General features: G+C 47.4%; 1 protein-coding gene across 9 annotated transcripts in view; it reads left to right on the top strand.

The window, feature by feature from the left end:
- MEF2D (myocyte enhancer factor 2D) overlaps positions 1 to 21731 on the top strand; it is a 219263-nt gene that overhangs the window by 71163 nt on the left and 126369 nt on the right. The window contains exon 1 of one of the 9 annotated variants that reach the window (XM_074980966.1): positions 11291 to 11423. The exons of the other annotated variants lie outside the window; for them this stretch is intronic. The gene's annotated coding sequence lies outside the window, so the exon portion shown is untranslated. Of the gene's footprint in view, positions 1 to 11290; positions 11424 to 21731 lie in introns of those variants that run through there. 9 annotated transcript variants of the gene reach the window in all.

Here is a 21731-nt window from a genome sequence, read left to right as displayed (position 1 = left end):
CTTAGTGCAAAGGGACGGTCTCAGGTCTACACTAGATCTTATTGTAGATACGCAGTTCCAGCAACAGAAATTAAGTATAGAATCATAGAAGAGTACGACTGGAAGGGACCTCGAGAGGCCATCGAGTCGAGCCCCCTTCCCTCATGGCAGGACCAAGCACTTTCTAGACCATCCCTGAAAGCCCGTCTATCTAACCTCTTCTGAAATATCTCCAGTGATGGAGATTCTACCACCTCCCTTGGCAATTCGTTCCAGTGTTTGATCACCCTGACAGTTAGAAACTTTTTCCTAATGTCCAGCCTGAACCTCCCCTGCTGCAATTTCAGTCCATTGCCTCTTGTTCTATTGTCAGAGGCAAGGAAGAACAAGTTCCCTCCCTCTGCCTTATGACACCCTTTTAGATACGTGAAAACTGCTATCATGTCCCCCCTCAATCTTCCGTTTTCCAAACTAAACAAGCCCAATTCTTTCAGCCTTTCTTCATAGGTCATGTTCTCTAGACCTTTGATCATTCTCGTTGCTCCCCTCTGGACCCTCTCCAATTTCTCCACATCCTTCCTGAACTGCGGTGCCCAGAACTGGACACACTACTCCAGCTGAGGCCTAACCAGCGCAGAGTAGAGCGGGAGAATGACTTCTCGTGTCTTGTTCACAACACACCTGTTAATGCATCCCAGAATCATGTTTGCCTTTTTCGCAACAGCATCACACTGTTGACTTATATTTAGCTTGTGGTCCACTATAACCCCTAGATCCCTCTCTGCTGTACTCATTCCTAGGCAGTCCTTTCCCATTCTGTATGTGTGACACTGATTGTTCCTTCCTAAGTGGAGCACTTTGCATTTGTCCTTATTAAACCTCATCCTGTTTACCTCAGCCCATTTCTCCAGTTTATCTAGATCCTTTTGAATTATGACCCTATCCTCCAAAGAAGTTGCAACCCCTCCCAGCTTGGTATCATCTGCAGACTTAATAAGTGTACTTTCTATGTCAATATCTAAATCGTTAATGAAGATATTGAACAGAACCGGTCCTAAAACAGACCCCTGCGGAACCCCACTAGTTATACTTTTCCAGCAGGATTGAAAACCGTTAATAACTACTCTTTGGGTACAGTTATCCAGCCAGTTGTTCACCCACCTTATAGTAGCCCCATCTAAGTTGTATTTGTGTAGTTTATTGATAAGTATATTATGTGAGACTGTGTCAAATGCTTTACTGAAGTCTAGGTATACCACATCCACCGCTTCTCCCTTATCCACAAGACTCGTTATTCCATCAAAGAAAGCTATCAGATTGGTTTGACATGATCTGTTTTTAACAAAACCATGCTGGCTGTTCCCTAGCACCTTACCACCTTCCAATTGCTTGCAGATGATTTCTTTAATTACCTGCTCCATTATCTTTCCTGGCAGCGAAGTTAAGCTGACTGGCCTGTAGTTTCCCGGGTTATTCTTGTTCCCCTTTTTATAAATGGGTACTATATTTGCCCTTTTCCAGTCTTTTGGAATCTCTCCCGTCTCCCACGATTTACCAAAAATGATTGCTAAAGGCTCAGATACCTCTATTATCAGCTCCTTGAGGATTCTAGGATGCATTTCATCAGGCCCTGGTGATTTGCAGACATCTAATTTCTCTAAGTAAATTTTAATTTGTTCTTTTCCTATTTCAACTTCTAAACCTACCCCTTTTTCACTAGCATTCTCTATGTCAGGCATTCCTTCAGATTTCTCAGTGAAGACCGAAACAAAGAAATCATTAAACATCTCTGCCATTTCCAAATTCCCTGTTACTGTTCCTCCCTCCTCACTGACCAATGGCCCTACCCTCTCCTTGGTCTTCCTCTTGTTACCAATGTATTTGTAAAAAGCCTTCTTGTTTCCCTTTATGCTTGTAGCTAGTTTGAGCTCAGTAGTTGGAATCGACTTTCCTACAGTCAACTTACCTGGCTGCCCTCACTGAGGGAGGTCGAAGGCAGAAACTCTCCCGTCGACCTTCCTTACTCCTCACAAGATTGTGGCATACAGGGGTTGGCTGTTGACCCCTGACAGCTCTGTTTCACGTGTTCCCACTAGGTGAAGACATACCCAAAATTACTGGTCCATGGACCGGTGCCAGTCCCTGAGATCTCCCTGACACAGTGTAGGAAAGCAGCAGCAGGTCCCTGGGACCAAAAAAGTTGAAACACTGGCCTGGATAACATCTTGAGGTCTCTTCCAGCCCTATATTTCTATGGTTCTGTGGAAAGTTGTATCATTTTACAGCTATATAGATAAAGTGATATGAAGCACTTATACTGGTATAAAAGTGCATGTACTGGAACAGCTGTTCTCTAAAGGACAGCTACTAGTCCTACTACTACTACTTCTCTACTAGTGTAAGGCACCTTCATACTGACACAGCTGTCTCCATAGTAGGATTGTACTGATAAGATTATTTTGGTAGAAAGTCACAGCCCTATCTGACGGTGTTATCCCTGTGCCCCTTTGAGGTTTGGTGGTATTTTTCATCCATTCTGCTTGGGTTTAAGTGGATACGCATCTTGAAGAAGGACATGGATCCTTAGGTCTTGTCACAACAAGGCTCTCCGATGTGTGTGGGTTTTGGGAAAGACGCTCACTTAAAAGTTCAGTAGCTAGCCAAAGGGTCCCACAAGAATTACTGGGTGGATGTCTACAAACCTTTATTCTGCCAGCCGCAGTTGGCATGGGATACGTATACGTCCTGTCACAAGATGGTAGATTTCCCGTGGCAAAAAACACTGCAATAAACAAAGAAAGCAAGGAGAGCAGATTGTGCTGTAATGGCTGGGCTTGTTAATGGAAGAATTCAGGCATGGCCATAAAACATGCTTGTCTGCTGTGCCAGCTTGCAGGGGTCCGGGAGCAGTGCTGATTAGACATACTGCAGGTCCAGATCCTGAACTGGTGTAAATCAGCTGCAGCTCCACTGAAGACAGCACAGCTAGATGGAATGACTTCAGCTGGGAATCGCGTGCCTCTTAGCACCAAGGCCTGAATTCCTGTTTACACTACAGCTGCTTTGTGGCTGGTGTCAGCAGCTCCTGGCACAGGTGTCAAGAGTGGCACACAAGCTGATTTTCATCTGAACCTGAGGCGGGAGCTCAGCCCCGCCCCTCCACCTCCATGCAGCCAGGAGCTTGCTCAAAGCCAGGCTGCCTGTGGATTAACAAAAGACCAGCTAATGCTGCCAACCACCACCTAACTGGTAAAACTCTGCCTCTGAATTTACTTATCAATGAAGCTGTTGTAAGTAGGACTATTAGTGACTTAAAGTATCACCAGCACTCAGACTGTACAGATTGGTCAGAAGGTCACAGTTCAGCACGCTGCCTGGGAAAGGTCGCTGACCCCTGACATATAGCAGTCATGCCCCAGGTGTCTGTGTAAGGGGAGCGATCGTGAAGTTATTGGGTAGAAGAGAGGACTCTCGGAGCATCTATTTATCTGTGAAATAATTCTTTGCCTTTCTGTGAAGGCCTCTCATCTGAGGCTTTCGAAGTACTCCGCAAACATTTGTTACAAGCCTGAGAGCTAGTTAAGTACATCCCCCTTTTATAGGTGGGGAAAAAGAGGCACAAATGAATGCAGTGATGAATTTCCCATGACCACATAGAGACTAGGTGGCAAACTTGGGTGCAAAACCTAGGTTTCCTAACTCCCTGTCTACTGTTCTAACCATTAGACAACCTTACCTTCCCATGAAAACAGACTGTATGTTTAGATTTATCCCTCATGAATCTGAATTACAAGTGTGAAAAGCCTCTTATCCTGTCCCTATCTCCTTCCCTTCCCCGGAAATGAGGACTACTGATGGCATTAGCGGGGGTGGGGGGGATGTCGGAACAATTGAAGAAAGGGTGCTTCTTTTTTTTTTTTTTTAGAACTGGTTTCCCTGTTTATTGCTGTTACAGTAAATGTTTGTATCTCCATTGTCTGTAATGAGGTTGTGGCCAGAGACAAGGCTGGGTAACCATTTTATGAGGGTTCTATGGTTTCATGTAATGTATATTCTGTAGTTGATATTAAAATCAATACAAGGGAAGATTTTAAAAATAATCCAACACCAGCTCTCCAAAAGGGGCCTGGGGGCATATTTTCTCTGCTGAGCTAGCAAGTTTTGCTGGGTGTTTAGAAGAGCACCAAGGTGGCTCTTTAATATTGGATTGGGGGCAGATGATATTCGTGTTCATAATGGCTGTACATGGAAAAGACGTAATGAGGTCATTGCCGTTCCCTTGCAAGGTCAAGATTAAGGGCTTAATTGGATCCCAATGACTCTGGCATAAAACACGGAGCTATGCCACTGTGACATCAGTGCAAGATCCCACAGAATCTCCCTAGAGGGAAGATCAGCTGGATCTTAGTGTTTATAACTATTATTTGTTACAGAAGTGCATAAAGGCCTCAGCAGCGTTCCCTGGAAGCTGGGCGCTGGTGCAGCTTCTCAGAAGTGATTAAAATGCCACCCAGCTGACAAGCAGAATGTCTACTGTTTGGTTCTTGTTTTTACCAGTGGTGCACGTTCACCCAGGCCTCGGTGCACATAAAAAATTATTCTGCCCAAGGATGGAAAAATTCCACACAGGGATGGAAATGATTTAAAGGGAACATACGGCATCTGGGGAGATGAGGGTTAGGTGCTGCACAGAGACACACACACACATGACTTTCCTACCCTCAAGAGTTTACGATCTAAGGGGATGTCTGCACTGAGAGAGAGACACTGCCACAGCCCTTCAGTGCTGCCACTCTGATGCTATAGTGCTAAGGCTTTCTACTGCGACAGAAGGAGTTTTTCTTTCATGGTTGGTAATCTGCCTCCCCAGCTAACAGGAGTTAGGTCAATCGGAGAACTATTCCCTCAGCCTAGCTGCATCTACACAGGGGATGGGTCAGCTTAACTGGGGCACAGGGTGTGGGTTTTTCACACCCTTGAGTGATGTAGGTATATCAACCTAATTTTCAGCGTAGTTGTCTCAGAGAGAGCAGGTCCCCAGGCCCTGCACCCCATCCGCAGTCAGATGTGAGTAGCATTCAGCTGGGAGAATGGAAGGGTTAAGGGGTGACAGGGACGCTGTGTAGAACACCCTTGCCAGCACAGAAACCAGAAGCAGTGAATACAACCCATTCTGCAGAGAGGGGACCCTGAACCAGGGCCCTCTCCCCCTTCCTCCCTCTCCAGCCGGACGAGACTGCCTGTCAACTGCTGGGTTCTAATTCAAACCAGCCAGGCCCCTCCTCCCGCCTTTGTCCCCTTTCCCAGAGAAGAAAGGTGTCACCTGTTTCCACGCATTACAAAGGCCAGGGAGGGCCATTGTGTTACCTGTCAGAAGTCATCACACTGAAACTCTCCTCACCACTATGCACTGATGCTGTATCTCTGATTACTGCAGGTTCGAGGGGAACACATGCAATTTAACTAGGGAAATAAAATCCTTACACACCCCACTTTGTCACATCAGAGGAGTTTTAGGGCCTCAATGTCTTTTACGCATTAAAGTCCAGACGTGGTCCACCCTTAAAACTGACATTGACCTAACTGCAGTGTTCAGGGCTGTGAAAAATTTTGCGCCTCATGTGACTTAGATTGCTCTAACCACTAGCGCAAATATGGCAAGGTTGACCGAGGAATTCTCCCGCTGACCTAGGTGCTGTCACCACACAGAGGGGTCAGTTAACGACGTTGACCAAAATATCCTTCTGTCGGTGCAGGAAGGGAGAGTGGTGCAAACCGCAGTGCCTGTGCTGTGTCACGGTGCGTAGCTGTACCTCTCGCTTCACAAAGGTGTGCAGGGGTCTGGCTCCTGTTGGAGTTACACAGGCACTAAGGGTGCAGAGAGCGTGCGTAATAGAGCCAGGAAATGAACCCAGCTCCTCCATCCTATTCCTTATCCCCCCGACCATTCTTTCACTTTTTGTAGTGGAATCCATACGTCTTGGAATGAGGGGTGTGGACAGGGAGGGGGCTGTCATACCCCTTGGCTTGGGAGGGTTTTCCCTTACATGCAGTTTATAGTTTGTTTCAGGGGCTCTCAACATCGGTGTTCCCCGTGAGAGAGTCAGGTGTCACCCAGCTGATTAGCAGAGCGCCCAGAGCCACCCATGTTCGGCAGCACGTGTTTCTATCCATGGCACACATCTGTACGTGCCTTGTTGCCTGTAACAAAATGTATTCTGCCCATGAATGGAAGAAATTAGAGGGAACACTCTTCAGCATCCCTGTGTTAAAAATTGTTCCAACACACCACCCGATCTGCACATTTCTAGTTCCTCTACAGAGCATGTTGACATTCCAGGTTGAACCTCTCTAATCTGGAACTCTCTGTAAATCTGGCATGATTTTAGTTAGCCAGTTGTCCGCTTATGGGAGTGGCCAAGTTTCCTATGGTCCCATAAAGTTTGTTTCCAGCCAGCTATCCCAGCTTTCTATGTTCTGTGCTGTTGTTTAACTATGATTTATCCCTAAGTGTCTTCTAAGAGCCCAGTAAGCAGTGGAAGTGTTGGTAATGCTGCTAGACAATATTGACTTCCTGTTGTCTGGCAAATTCTCTCTTGCCTGGCACCCGTCAGGTCCCAAGGGTGCTGGACTAGAGAGGTTTAACCAGTAGAAAGTTTTGCTAGTTTCACCAGACTGATGAAATTAAACCAATAACCCACTTGTTGTGCGGATGCAGTTACACTGGAATAAACGTGCTTATTCTGGTTTAGCTCATGCTGCTTCGGAACAGCTGAGTATATAGGTTTACAGTCTAGTTACTAGGTCCACACTAGGATTTTCATGGCTAAAGTAATATTGGTATAAATTCACCCTGCCTACCAACCTAGCTTGCTGGTGTAACTGTTCGAGTGTAGGCCAGGCCTTCAGGTACAAAGTAGTACTCTTTGGAGGACACTGATATTCTTGCAGGGTACCCAGACATATTTTTATTTGTAGGACAGAAAACCCTGGGGGCAGCATTCCCATGTAAGCTGGGTGCTTGGGTGGCTGCCCAGAAGAGAGTCAGATGCCATCCAGCTGATTAGCAGAACGCCCACAGCTAGGTTTCTATTTTTGCTTGTGGTGCACATTCACACACACCTTGGTGCACATAAAATTTATTCCACACATGCACAAATACAATCTGTACATGGATGGAAAAGATTGGAAGGAACATAGTCCAGGACTAGTGGCTGATATGCTTTGTTTTTTATGAGATCAAGGGGGTTTATCAGTTATTCCAAGACTATGGAATTGCCCACTTAGTGGATGGATGCATCAGGTGTGAGAGCGGAGGAGGACTTTTAAAAAGTGCTGCTTTGAAACTCATCCCCTTTGTTGCTCGAGCCAGCCTGGACTAGGAGTTGAGCAATTACATAAATGCATTATTGACCCAGCCTCCGAAGTATGTGGCAATCAACACCGGGGAGATTTAAAACCGGCACGGCCACGTCCTCTTGTCCTGTAACGAACAGCACTGCAGTCCATGATCAATAGGCACTTTGGGTTCCTGTGTCCAACGTAGTTTGAGGTACGCCAAGAAAACCTCTGCTGCATTCTGTACCGGACCACTTCTGGTGCAGAAAGGCTCTCCGGGACAGTGACCTTCCTTGAATTGATGTTTGCGAATCCCAGCACCCGCAGTACCGTCCTGCTGCAGTTGAGCTCGGGTAAATCACGTGCCTGGTAATAGCCTGTGTTTCATCTGCCAGGCTTATGCTTTTTGGCTGTGCCTGCCTGGGAACAAGGCTCAGTGAGGGTATGTTGATACTACCAAGTGGTGTTTGACAAACTTCTGTCGATACCTAAACGTTGACAAAAGAAAACTCGCCAGAGGGCGTTCACGCTTTTTCCCTCTGTCGACGACATGTCCACGCCGGGGGCACCGTCACCGACAGTGGGAGCGATGCGTGGTGGGCATGTGTCCCGCAGGGCAGTGTTGTGGGAAGGTGGAGCTCATCCCTGTGTGTCTTGGAACTCCCTCCTGGTTCTCCCACAGCCTCCTCAGCTGTCGGGAGCAGTAGCGTGAGTAGCCTTGTGGGCTCTCAGTGCTGAGGGATGTCATAGCAGCCCAGCAGCCTGTTGCCCTCCCCTGGCAGCAGCTGTTCGCCTCTGCTGTGTTCCCGGTGCAGTGCAGAACGGGCACGCCAAAGATTTACTCTGTCTGTTCTCCAAAGGGAGCAGTTCACTCAGCTGTCAGCTACATCTCAGAGCTTGGAAAGGGGAGGGGTGCATTCCTGCAAGGCAGCAGAGATCAAAACATAGAGCAGAGCCATCAGGGCAGGGCATTGTGGGATAGTGGTGCAGGCCAGTTCTGTCAACAAAACATAGACTAGAGTCTACACTGGCTCTTTGCGGACAATAAAGGGGTGAGGGAAAGAAGAAAAGCCTCTCATAGCGGTGCAAGTTTTTAGTTGCCACAACTGGGTCTTTCTTCCAACAAAAGTCCCATTGCAGCGAGAATGCTCTGGCTGTTTGCTGCCAAAGGGCAGTTTTTGGTGACAAAACTTGGGAGTGTAGACATGCTCTGAATGAGCTTCTCTTCTAAATTGTGCACCCCGAGCCTGAATTTTCCAAAGCACTGAGCAGCCATTGGAGTCATATGGCACAGTGGGTGTCAGTACCCCTAAAATCTGTCGCACCAGGCCATAGATCCTAGTCAAACCATCTCCCCTCATCCTCCCATTCCCAAACACTGGGGCAGTTAGATCCATATTTGAGGCCACCTCTAGTTTGAATGGATTCCTGGTTTGATTATGCCCTAGTTGGGAAGTTGTTTCCCAGGGTTGAAAAGGTGGATAGAGTTGAAAATAAAGGCCTGATGCTTAAACTTCTACCTTAAAACTAAGGAGCCCTGGAGTAAATTCCCTACTCTGCAACAGAGTCTCCATGCAGCCTTGGTCATGTTATTTGTGTTCTCCATGCCTCAGTGTCCCATAAATTTTTTGGAGCCGGGGCTGCCTCTTATCTGTGTGTCTGGCATCCAGCACAACAATCGGAGAGCTGGTGAGGCCACTAGATGCTACTGTGGTGCAAATATAATACAGCATTGCCAGCTCACAGGTGTCCAGAAATCATGGGTTGAAACCAAGAAAACCATGTGGCGTTCCCCCCCGGCACTCCCCCCAAATAAACTGATATTGGGCTCTTTTCACGGGCCTCGTGGAAAGTGCTCTTTCAATGAGAAATGGCTTTTTGTCAAAAATGGCAATTTTCATTGGAAAAAAATCTCATTTTTTAAACTAAAGTTTCCCAGTCTTTCCATGAAAAAAGACTTTGCCCACCAAAACCCATAGTGATGTGGGCAATGCGTTGCTCTTCGGTGTAAGAGGCAATATAGTCGTCTGTGTTCAGAAAGATTCCTCACTGGTAAAGCCCAGAAATCCCCATTTCATAGATGGGGAAACTGATTCACTTTAGACAGGCAAAGTAGGTTACCAGACATTGCACAGCAAATCAGAGGTCCATCTAGGCACAGAACCCAGGAATCCTGATGTGCCAGCCACGCCTTCTCCAGCTAGAAGCCCATACTGTTCTCCCGGCACTGGCAATAGAACTCAGGAGTCCTGACTCACAGACCTCTTAATCTGGGTTCCCTCTAATTTTTAACATCGCTGGGCTGAATAAATTTTGTTATGTGCACCAAGGCATGTGTGGCTGCATACCACCAAGAGAAACACACGCTACAAGCATCCATGGACGCTCTTCTAACCGGTGGGGCGGCACCTGAATGTCTGCTGGGTGGCCACCCAGGTGCTCAGCTTACAGGGAACACTGCTCCCAAACCTTAGGACATCCCCTCTTCTGGAAATCAGACTGAGAATCTAGGAACCCTGATGTCCAGCCCCTATGCGCTAACCCCAAGACTTCGCTTCTGTCACTAAGTAGCATAGGGCGAATTTTGTCCTTCCGATGCGTCCTTTGCCACTTGGTGTTCTGAGACTGACAGATCTGTTTTCAAACCATGGAAGGAGATGTTCTTTCCCAGGAAACTGCCTCTCAGAACATCTTCATCAGAAGCTTTACCGCCTAAGCCCTGGTCTACACCTCCAGGGTTTCCTATATTAACCAGACTTCTGTGCTAGGGTGGATGCAGTTCTAGTCATATAAAAGCGCATATCGGGGGTCAGCAACCTTTCCGAGGTGGTGTGCCGAAATTTGACCTTTTGACCTCTACATATGATCCAAGTGTTGGTGATACTTTTAAAAGTCACTAATAATCCTCCTTACAACAGTTTCATTAATAAATAAATTCAGAGGCGGAGCTTTCCCAGATGGGGGATGGTTGGTAGCATTAGCTGGTCTTTTGTTAATCCGCCTGGCTTTGAGCAAGCTCCCAGATGCACAGGGGAGGAGGGGTGGGGCTGAGCTCCCGCCTCGCATGCCAGTGAAAATCAGCTTGTGTTTCCCTCTTGGCACCCATGCCAGGGGTTGCTGACCCTGGTGTTTACGTTGATTTAGCTCTGCCTGTATGGGAAGGGGAGTAAGCTAACCTGGGATAAGGCGCCTTTACACTGGTACAACAGTGTCCACACCAGTGCATCAAATCACTTTAACTGCACCAGGGTAGTGAACGCTGTCTAACTCTAGTGTGTGGGCCCATCCTCGGCGAGTCTCCCTGTGCAAGTCTGCAACACACACACATATGAATAGTCCCCAGGGAGCAGATCACCCCTGGCTTGGGCCCCCTGCGTCTGTATCTCTCACAACTATTTACCCCAGGGCCAAATGCTCCTGTTCTCTCTGAGCAGCTGGTGCAAGCGACCACCCGCCATGCAGTGCAGTGGAAGAGCCCAGCCCTGGGTGTTTATGTACTAGTTCCCTTTCCATCACAGGCTCCCCGAGCTAGCCAAGCAGCAGGCTGGTCTACAGAGCCCAGCGGGATCACAATGCCTGAAAGTGCAGGGGAGGTGAGTGTGGCTAGTTGGAGGGGTTTTGGTCCAAGTAGCGTTCGACTGCCTTGTGGTTTGGACAGCTGGGGAGTGCTGATTTCACAGGTCCCCCACCCCACCCGCTGTGGTCACTGCTCCTTTGGTTGCAAAGGAAGCAAAGCGAGTAGCTGTTTTCAACAGCTGTTTCCAGGCAGGCTGCTTTGGCTTCTCCCAACCTCCCCTTCCCCCCACGCTTTACCACCTCCCTCTAGTTTTACATCTGTCTCTGCCCTTTAGACAGGCCGAGTTCTCTCTGTCACTTTAGGCCAGCGTTTGGGAAGAGGGAGTGGGAGGGCCAGTGCGTTCCCTCCATGGTGCTGTCAGTGACAGATTGGGGACAGTTGTTCAGGCGCTGGCGAGGGTAGGAGGGGGGAACCGGGACAGAAGACGGCTTTCCTGCAGGGCTGGGACTGGCTGCCTTGTCCTCAGAGCTTCCTTTCAGGCGGCCAGGGCTGAGCCTACGTGGAAAAGGACGCAGCCATCCTGTCTCCTGTAAGTACCTCTCACTCTTTCCACTGGGGAGTTTAAAATTAGCAACTTCTTTTTTTAACAAAAAACAAAACAGGCATTGCTTTAGCGGACCAGCCCAGCCAAGTTAGGGTTTTTTCTGGGTTTTGTTCGGAAGCTTGGATGACTCTCCAGTGGCAACCACACCACCAGCCCTCTCTGAGTCCCGTCCTGTCCCCCCCGCTCCCCCAGACCAACTTGCAGAGAGACTGCCCTGTACTCAGAGCTCCGGCTCCAGTCTGCTTCCTTATCTATAGTCACCCTCTGCTTTTGTTGCATCAGTGTTTTTTTTTTTTAAGGTGGAGGTTTAATTATTCTTGCTCGTAATGCCCCTGACATAGACCTTCAGGAGTGAGTGTGTGGGGGTGTGTGTGGGGTGTGTGTGTGTGTGTTTGTTTTTGTTTGTTTGTTTGTTTGTTCGTTCGTTCTTAGACGCTTGTATTAAACACTGGGATCGAGGCCCAGTTGTACTAGGTGCTGCACAGGCATGTAGCGAGAGACAGTCCTACAAGAGCTTGCAGGCTAAATAGACCACCCAGGCAAAAGGTGGGTTGGGGAAACTGAGGCAACCAGCAGGGAAGGGACTTGCTTAAAGTAGGACAGTGGCAGAACCAGGCACAGATTTTCAGTCTCCCAAGTTCTGGGCCCACGTAGTAGGTGTTGGACCATGGTGCCTGCAAAGGAACAGAAGCCAGGCCATGCAGATAAGAAAGTTGAGAGGTGTCTACAGCTTAATGTTCTCCCTACTCCAGCTAGAAACAGGCATCCTGACATCCACAGAAAGAGGAGTGCTGCCACTTTAAGATGTTAAATAGCTCAGGGACAAGGGTGTTTAGAAAGACCTAACTTCAGTGGGAGCCCTTGCAGCACCATTGTGTTGGCTTTACTGTGAGGGTGGTTTACACCCCCTATCCTGGGAACTGGCCGCTGCACAGGGGGTAGTTCTGTCAAAACCTAGATTTGATTGCTGCAGGAGTCCCCCAGCCTCTGGGGTGTTGTGGGGGAAAATAAGCACAGAATGGGAGATGTGTTCCCTGTAAGCTGAGTGCTTGGGTGGCCACCTGGGAGAGGTTCAGGTGCTGCCCATCTGATCAGCAGAGCGCCCACAGCTGGCAGCAAAGGATGTTACTGGTGGTGCACATGTGTCTGTCTTGGTGCACATAACAAAATTTGTTCTACCCATGGATGGGAAAAATGAGGGAACCCTGAATGGGAGACATAGTTGGTCTGATTCTTGAACTGTCAGCTGCTAGGGGCAGGGACTGTCTTTTTGAAATGTGTATATACAGTGCCTAGCACCAGGGGATCTTGATCCATAGTTCCTAGTCACTGAAGTAAGCTTGTGTCGCTGCTCAGGAGAAGTTCAAATGCTGCCCAGCTGATTAGCAGAGTGCCCACCAATGTTCCCTCTAATTTTTTTTCCATCTATGAGCAGAATACATTTTGTTACATGCATCAAGACATAGGCTGATGTTCACCACCAGTTGGAACACACACAATGGGCTGTGGGTGCTCTGCTAATCAGCTGAGTGGCATTTGAAACTCTCCTGAGTGGCTTCTCAATCACTCAACTTACAGGAAACACTATTGCCCACAGCTAGGTTTTGAGTTTCTCTGGGTGGTGCCCATTCACTCATGCCTCGGTACACATAAAAAAATTATTTCGCACATGGATGGAAAAAATCTGCCTGTGGCTGGAACAGATGGGAAGGAACATTACAATACAGCAATGCAAATGAGTAACAATAGTAAATTCCAGGTTGCCATGAAAACCATAAAGGTTATGGCAGTGCAGGAGGCAAGTTATACCGACGGCCGTCTTTTCTGTGTTGGCACATACAGCACCTAGCACGATGGGGCCATGATCCTGGATGGGGAGTGGGGGAAGCCGATAGATGCTCCTTCAATACATATAATAGATTAGGGCAGCACTGACAATCAAGTGGCCCAGGGAGCATTAGATTAGAGAAGAGAGAAGCTGCTGCCCCCATTCTCTGTGTGACCGTTCAAGGATGAATATTGGCATCTAGTCTCAGTGCGGCATCTCTCATGCACAATCCGATGGTCAGTCTCAGGACTGTGACAGCAGCCTGCTGCGAAAGCAAACAGGAAGCAAGGCAGGGTGCAACCCACTTTGTTGACTAGGCTGTTTACCTCTCAGGTCTTCTCTCCCCCCCAACACCCTGCTGCAAAAGCCATTGCAGAGCGTTGTTTTGTTCGCATCCGATATGTTGCGTTGCAGAGTGGAAATTCCCACTTTGGGTAGGACAGTGGGTGGATTGAGGGCCACATTTTTTCAAAATTGCTCGGGTTTCCCAGAATGCAGCACAAGTTTTGCAGATAGCTGGGGTGGGCGTGAAGATTGCAGTCAGGGTGGCAGAGGCATGAGCTGTGTGGGGCTGGAGGAGGCAGGGAGGCATCAGGGACTGTGCCTCCCCACTGCCGACTCACCGGTGGTGGCGAGAAGTGGAGAGAGCCAACCCCGGCTAGCTCCACTCCCCTGCTCCATGGGAGGTCAGTGTTGCCTAGCAGCATGACCAACACGTCCGCTGCTTACTGGGCTCTTGGTAGACATTGAGGGGTAAATTACAGCTAAATAACAGCACAGAACTCTCAGAGCCAGGACTGGTGGCTGTAGATAAACTTTATGGGACTGTGGGAAACTTGGCCACACCCATGGCAAGTGTTTGTCCGGCTAACTAAAATCATGCCAGATTACAGACATTGCCGGCCAAGAGAGTGCCAGACTAGAGAGGTCTAACCTGTATTTATGTGGGTGATTAAATGGGAGCTGAGGTCTTTTGGAAGATCTGGCCCTGGGTTGTTTTAGTCAGTGATACCTAGCTCTTTTTGTCAATAGACCTCAAAACGTTTTACAAAGGACGGCACCATCAGTAGCAACCCCTGGGGAAACTGAGGCACAGAGGGGGGAAGTAACTGGCCCAAAGTTACCTCCTAGGCCAGAACCAAGCACCACACTCCGGTCTCCTGAGTGACTCCCAATCTGTTGTTGTAGCCGCTCGGCCAGCAATACTCAGACTGAGGTGTGGGAGCTGCAAAATGGCTTTTTAATTTGTCTCCTGTAACTCTTTGCAGCACCTGATATTAAAATGCTGTGGGATTTTAATCATTAAACAATCCAAGTGATTAACCAATCAGGATGCTTTTACCATCTTCTTAACCAGTTGCAATTGATAAAATAGTGATGTTTGGTCAGTCTTGTTGCCATGAGAATTGCTTAGGTATGGTAAATGAAAGAATGCATCTACGCTGTTTTGGCTCCTTTGGGTAATGTTGATCGCTAGCTTGGCTCCTGAACCACTGTGGAACAGCAGTGCAGCAGGTCTCCCGACAGAGGGAAAGCAGAGAGGGCAGTTGCTCTGGGCTTGGCATTGCAAAGGGGCACAGAGTCTGACCTGCTGTCAAAGTAGCAGCGGTGGTGCCCAGAGCCCCAGGCCCTTTTGAAGTGCTGTGACTCGGACGCTCCTGTGGCTCTAAGGGAGGAGGAGAGGCCTCCAGTGCCCTCAGTCTGGGCAGCGCTAAGGGCTGACTGACTTATGCCCCAACCTTAACCCTATGCCCCTTCCACTATTGGCTCCACCCCTTCTGGGGGAGCATGGAGCTGGGCCCCCCTCCCACATTGCCTGCGGTGGCTGTCAGCCCCACTGGGTGCCCCAGTGTGCAAGGCGCTGTACAAAGAGGCTTGTAGATGGTCTTGGCCTCGCAGAGCTGACAAGTGAATAGAGGCAACAGACCAGAGAAGGGAGGTCTCACATAGGTACTTCCTCTGACTGTGTGTGCTGAGTTCTTTTAGAACTTCTGGCCTGATTGTCATGGATCAGACAGGACTGTGGGCTACTGTAGGAGCAATTTGGAGGGCTGAACCGATCGTTTAAGGCGAGCACCAGAAGGCGGTTTTGAAATTCCAAGCTGAAGGCTGATGGTCACGGCTGTCTAGATCTATTCACAAAGAAGGAGCACAAGGTGTAGAAAAAGAAAAAAACGTCAGGCGAAGTTGCACAATCCAGGTGAAATTCTTCTAACGATGAACCTGTTTTTCTAGTATTTTGCTTGGTCATTTTGCGTCTGTGCCAAGTTGGGGGGATTTCCCCATATTTGATGCTTTAAGGAAGAGCAGGAGTCTTCACCTATGATTCTTTTTTTCCCCCACCCCCTCATTGCCGTGGTCTCTGGGCACTTGCTGAGCTAGGTATTGAGCGATAGGACAGGTATTTTTCATGCGTCTCTTTACTTTATTCTCTTTTCCTCCCTCTGAGGCTACATCTACACTACAGCGATCTGTGGACAGAAGTTACTGTGAGAAGATATCGTCTGACAAAACATCTGTCGACAGATCGCAGGCTGCACATGAAAGCGGATTGCTCTGTTGATCCGATCTGTCAGCGGTGAGCGGCCAGACTGCCCAGCCATGCTCTCAACAGAATGGCCCATGGGAAGCACAGCAGATAGGGCTGGCCAGCGTCCTGGAAGGCCTGTCTGTTGACAGAGGGCCCCCAGGGTGTCCACACTGGGTCTCTGTCAGTAGATACTGTTGAGAAAGGAGTTTTGCCTTGTGGAGTGATGGCAGAATGCTGCCAACAGAAGTGCCACGTTCTGTCGATTTACTGTCCACAGAATGGATTTGCAATGTGGACGCGCCACAAGTTTTGTTGGCAAAGCTCTCTGGATGTAGCCTAGGGGAAAAACTGTCAGGGGTTTTTTCTCTGTGTTTTCTGGTGGAGGAGGGTTAGAGTTTTGGGAGGTGAAGAATTCAAAATTTCAGAATTTAAAAAAAAATTGGGTAGGTTGAAAAATTTGTCCATGTACAGTTTTGGCACTCCTTTAACTGTGTCTGTCCACTTAGAAGCCAATGCCGTGAAAGGGCTACAGATACCACTAGTGTGGAGGTGGTTGTACTGTGAGCAAAGTGCTGGATGCTTGTATCAGTAAGACAAGGTCGGCACACCTTGTATTTGAATAGAAGGGGGTAAATTCTGACTCTCTGGTGTCTCCTCTGAGCATGACTTTAATGACCTCTCCTTCAAGCCTCACACCCTGCGGGAAGCAGCGTAGCCCAGCGGGTGATATGCTGGGCTGGCAGTTGGCAGCCCAGGGTGCTAGTCCTGCTCTGTTTCCTCTGTGATCTTGTGCATGTCACTTCCTCTGGCTAAATCTCACTAGGTGGGTAATTGCTTGCTTCCTTTTCTAAAGCGCTTGAGGGTTAAGGGTGAATAGTTCTTTTATGTCTTCATAATCTGACTGTTAGTGCTACTGTGAAGGCTATGGTGGAAAGACAACATGAAGAAAACCAACAAGTATTCCACACAGCTTCAGACATCTCTGTTTGGAGCTCCTGGTTCTACCTGGACTCTGTGGATGACCTTGGGGGAAAAAGCCTTTGCCTGTCTTGTTTTTTCAGATTTTGTCTTTGGGGTAGAGGCTGTCCAGGGTGGTGGGCTCCACTGGAGCCTTTGGTCACAGCTGAAATATATCAGAGGAGTAGCTCTATTAGTCCATATCTGCTAAAACAACGAGGAGTCCTGTGGCACCGTATAGACTAACAGGCTTTTTGAAGCATAAGCTTTCGTGGGCAAATACCAGCTTTGTCAGATGCACAGAAGCGTATGCTCCAAATAGCCTGTTAGTCTAAGAGGTGCCACAGGACTTCTTATTGTTTCAGCTGAAATATAAATAGTGATGATGTAGATGAAAATCTACGAGAAAAACGAAAGGGCAGAAGTACCTAAGAAGGAAAAGAAGGTCTTGTTCCAGTCCTTCTCCTCCCGCCCCGAATCACAATAAGTCAGTGGAACTCATTAGCACAAAAAGGGAAGATAAAAATGTAGTAAGATTGAAACAGGGATTGGCCATTGAAACCTGTATCAAGGATATCCAGAATTAGCATAATTCATTACAAAGGTTTTGGAAGAGCTACTAAACATCAATCTTCAGACTTAAAGCAAATGGAGACCAGAAGAAGACATGATGTGGGTTACTCTAGATCTTCTGTGGTTGGGTTCTTATACCTTCATCTTTAGCATGTGTAGCACCCAGGATCCTGGGCAAGGTAGACCTCAGGCCATATCCAGCCCAGGGAGCACTCTGTTTCTATCTCTAAAATAACTCTACCCATACTAACAGGGTAGTATGCTTTTATTTAAAGTTACAGGACTCAGTTCGATTCCTTGCTCAGTCTGAATACATGAATCTTTATTTTGTGCCTCAGTTTACTCAGTTTTGAGGAACTTACAGTGACTTTTCACACACCTCTTTGATGCAAACAAATAGAGCGGGGCAAATTTTTTTGCCCAGAAGGGTTTTTTTTGTTTTTGTGTTTTATTTTTCTTTTGGTAAAATGTTTTTTTTCCCCCTAAATGAAAATGTTCACAGTATATTTTAATTTCTATCCAAATATGTATGGCTTTTGAAAACTACAGGTTGAACCTCTCTAGTCCAGCATTCCCTTGTCTGGAAACATCCATAATCTGACATGATCTTAGTTAGCCAGACAACCACTGATCGGGGTGCGGCCAAGTGTCCCAAGGTCCCATAAAGTTTGTTTCCAACCACCGGTCCTGGCTCTCTGTGTTCTGTTTTGTTAGTTAGCTGTAATTTACCCCTGAATGTCTTCTAAGAGCCCAGTAAACAGTGGAAATGTTTGTAAGGCTGCTGGACAATATTGACCTGCCATGGTCTGGCAAAGAAAAAATAGTCAGACAAAAATATTCAAAGAGCAATACATACAGCAAAAAAATAAAATTAATTCGGTGAGGTATCATAGCAATAAAGAAGTGACATTGTGGATACCTGTGGTGCACTTTGCTGCAGGTGCTTACGCTGCCATATAGGTAGGAGAAGATGATTAGAGGAGGGGGAGGCTAGCACAAAGTTAGCCAACTGTGCTATGTTGCCAGACTACTGCCACTCTTGTGAGATGTAGAAATAAAACTGTTTTGGTATTTTCCATGACTGTTATCATCATAAAACGGTTATTTATTGTAAGACTTTGAATTATTTTTCCAAACGCTTGTGGCACACCTGCGAGTTCTTCACGGAGCATCAGTGTTCTGCGGAACGTAATTTAAACACCGGTCTAAGCCACACCTTAACCACTGCGTCATTTTTACTTCCCTCCATCCATGCTCAGAAGGCTCTGCTGTCCATGTACTTGAGGTGGCTTTGGAAAGTTCAGACCTTGATTTTCTCTTTCAGACCAATTTGTAAGCATATGTAACCATCATCCATGGCCTTCCCACATGGCCTGCTGGTGGTGCTTCCATATGGAGCTGCTCACAGCCTGAGCACCACCAGCCTGAACGCTGCCATCCTAGGGTATTGGTATCTTCACCCCATGGATGTGCAGCAGTTTCTTTTGTTCGGATCCCGCATGTAAGTGTTTATTGAGGCTGGTTGTGGGAGTCTGCTGTGGATGTACTGTCCATCAAGCAGAGCTTTTTCAAGTAAAGCCGCATTTTTTTCCTGTGGAACCATATTTACAGGAGTGATGTCCGTAGACCAAATTTCCTAGCTGACAGATCCCTGGCTTCTGTTTCCAGCTCTAGCCAATGGTAGGATCTGGTGGTTAGAGGAGGAGACTGGGACTCAGGACTTCTTGTGGGTCAGCTCTGGGAATGAATGTAGCCTGCTGTGAGTCTATTTCTGGCTCTGCTAGAAAGTGTGTCTAGGCAAGGGTTGGGGCTCATGGGTTGTGTTACTAATGCTCTGCATGACCTTGGCCAAGTCTCATGTGCTTCAGTTTACCCATCTGTGCAATGGGTATAATTAATCTCCAAGGTATTTTGGGTGTACGTCTGGTCAGAATCATGGGTACTCCAAGATGTCCTTTGGCATTGGTTCAGTAGTGACTCAGAAGGAACAGCGCCACTGAATCAATCATTGTTTCCTCTCAGTGCAGAGGCCTCCCTGGTGGCCTTGCTTTGCTGGTGACAGCAGTCAGGATGACTGTCTGATTTCAGGCCATGAGAATAGCTCCATCCATCAGTGGTTCCCCTTATGCTGTGTTAGTGGATGTTAATGTTCATTATATTGCCCTTGTCTTTGCTGGCCTTTGGGATTGAAAAGCTGTCCACAGCGGTGGGCAAAGACCTTGGATTTTGATGTGGTGAGCTGGCTTATTGATGGAATCAGATGAACTCAGCTTTGTGTGACATACCCTATACTGCTAAGTATCAGTTCTCCTTTTGCTTAAGTGATGGAGACCAGCTCTTTTGGAGCAGTAAGATTAAGGGTCTATTCTCCACTGTCACTATCAAGAACACCTTACAGGCTGCTTCCGTAGGTGAAAATTCCTGTCTTCTGTAAGACTGGAGAGGAGCGGGATCAGAATACTTCTTTATTAAAGTAGATCTGGTCTGTGGTAAGCCTTCTCCGCTAACAAGAAACATTGTGCAGCCAGTCGGGAAGAAATTTCTTCAATGCCTTGAAATAGGGCAAGCTTATTTATTTTAAGTTTTGCTTCCAGTGTGTCCCAGCTGAACTTGTGTGATTTACAGGCAGCAGGGCCATTTGTGCAGAATGGGGGAGGGAAGGACAGGTTTTTGTGTGTGTGTGTGTATGTGTGTCTACAGAATGTTTCCTATGAGTGAGTGGCAACAGCTGATAACCAGCTGTCTCTTTGCATTTCGATTCCTTAAAGGGACAGGGCCTCATTCTTATTTGCCCCAAGCCTCCTTTCCATCAGTTGGGCTTTAATGGGGGTGTCAGTTGGCCCATTTACATTGCCAGATTGAGTGTAAAGAGGCCTTAGAGATGAGGATCCATCCACGGGTTCTCTTGTCAGCCTTTTGCTTGCAGACATGTATGCATGTGGACTGTTACTGAGTTTGGGGACGGAGCCATATCTTTTACTGGTAAGTGGGAAGGGCCTTTGTCCAGGCTGGCCAGGGATGTGTCTGTGAATTGGTCGCGTTCCATTGAATGTGGTAATAGGCACGACCGAATGTACCTTGTCATCGTGCAATCACATGCCCTGCTGGAACCATGAGTCACGCAGCTGAAGGCAAAAGGGCCTCTCCCCCGGGGCTCAGTTTTTCTTGTTCCGTGTGATGTGCAGAGGGCATGAAAATGCTCCTTGATTCTGATTTGGTTGTATTCACCACTCACTTTACCCTGGTATCAATGGCTGCAAAAAGTGCAGGGCAATGGAAAGTCAGGCCTGTTACTGCTATTATCCACGAGCAACATGATATGAAGTAATGTTCCTCTAATCTTTTCCATCCATGTGCAGAATGAATTTTGTTATGTGCACCAAGGCATGTGCTAATGTGCACCACCAGTAGAAACTAACCTAGTGGTGGGAGGTCTGCTAATCAGTTGGGTGGCATTGGAATCTCTCCTGAGTGGCTGTACTAGTACACAGCTTACAGGGAGCACTGAGCATGAGCCCTGGTATCTATGCATCCCCAAAACAGAAAGTTCAAAATATAAGTGCGAAATGTAGGCTGAACCAAAAAAAAAAATCTGGATGAGAGTACAAGCATTGTTATCCTGCATGCATGGAGAGTGGGGGTTGCCGGTTAATCGGCCTTACTTAAGCTACTTACCTAAGTTTAATTTAAGACACTTACTTAACCCATTACACCTTTTAATGCTAGCACCATATACAGTACTGTAATTTACTTCACCTCTGCAGCTGCAGGGCTGTCAAACAAATGCAACTTCCACAAAGAGTGGAAAATGATGCCGGATAGCGATCAGCATTTGTCTGGTTCACTGAAGGGGGAATTGCATTGCTTACTTTGGCAGATACTGGTTAACCAGTTATCCCGGATATTAAAGTGCTGGATAACAAAGCTTTTACTGTACCTAGAAAACAGAGAGATTCAAAGTTAGGTTCTGAACTATATGACTTCCAGCCTAACCTGTTACGTGTTATATCTCCTTTTGTCTCCCTTTGGGTGACAATAACAGCAGGTTGTATTGGAATGTGAGAACCAAGAGGAAGTGTGGTCTAGAGCAGGGGTGTGCAGTGTTGGGGTATGGCCCCGCTTGGGGTGAGGGGGGTGTGACATTTTGTATCACAACATGGTTGGCTGCTGGGTCTCAGGCTCATCCATCTCATTTAAAATGTTGCCGTATGTTACCATTTTATGGACATGTGTTCACATTTATATACTGATTAATAAAGTTTTTGCATTCTACGTGCTTATTTATTTACACGTGCTGAAAGGGTTTTTTTCATATGAACATAACTGAAATTTCTGTTGGTTTGGGTCACATGAGACAGGTGGGGCGGGGACTGCTAATTGCAGGGATGAAAAATGGGGGCTGACG

This window comes from Carettochelys insculpta, chromosome 30 (assembly GCF_033958435.1).
Source record: "Carettochelys insculpta isolate YL-2023 chromosome 30, ASM3395843v1, whole genome shotgun sequence".
NCBI classification, from domain to species: Eukaryota; Metazoa; Chordata; order Testudines; family Carettochelyidae; genus Carettochelys; species Carettochelys insculpta.
Note: the sequence above shows the minus strand (reverse complement) of the source record. Positions and strands in the feature narration are given on the sequence as shown.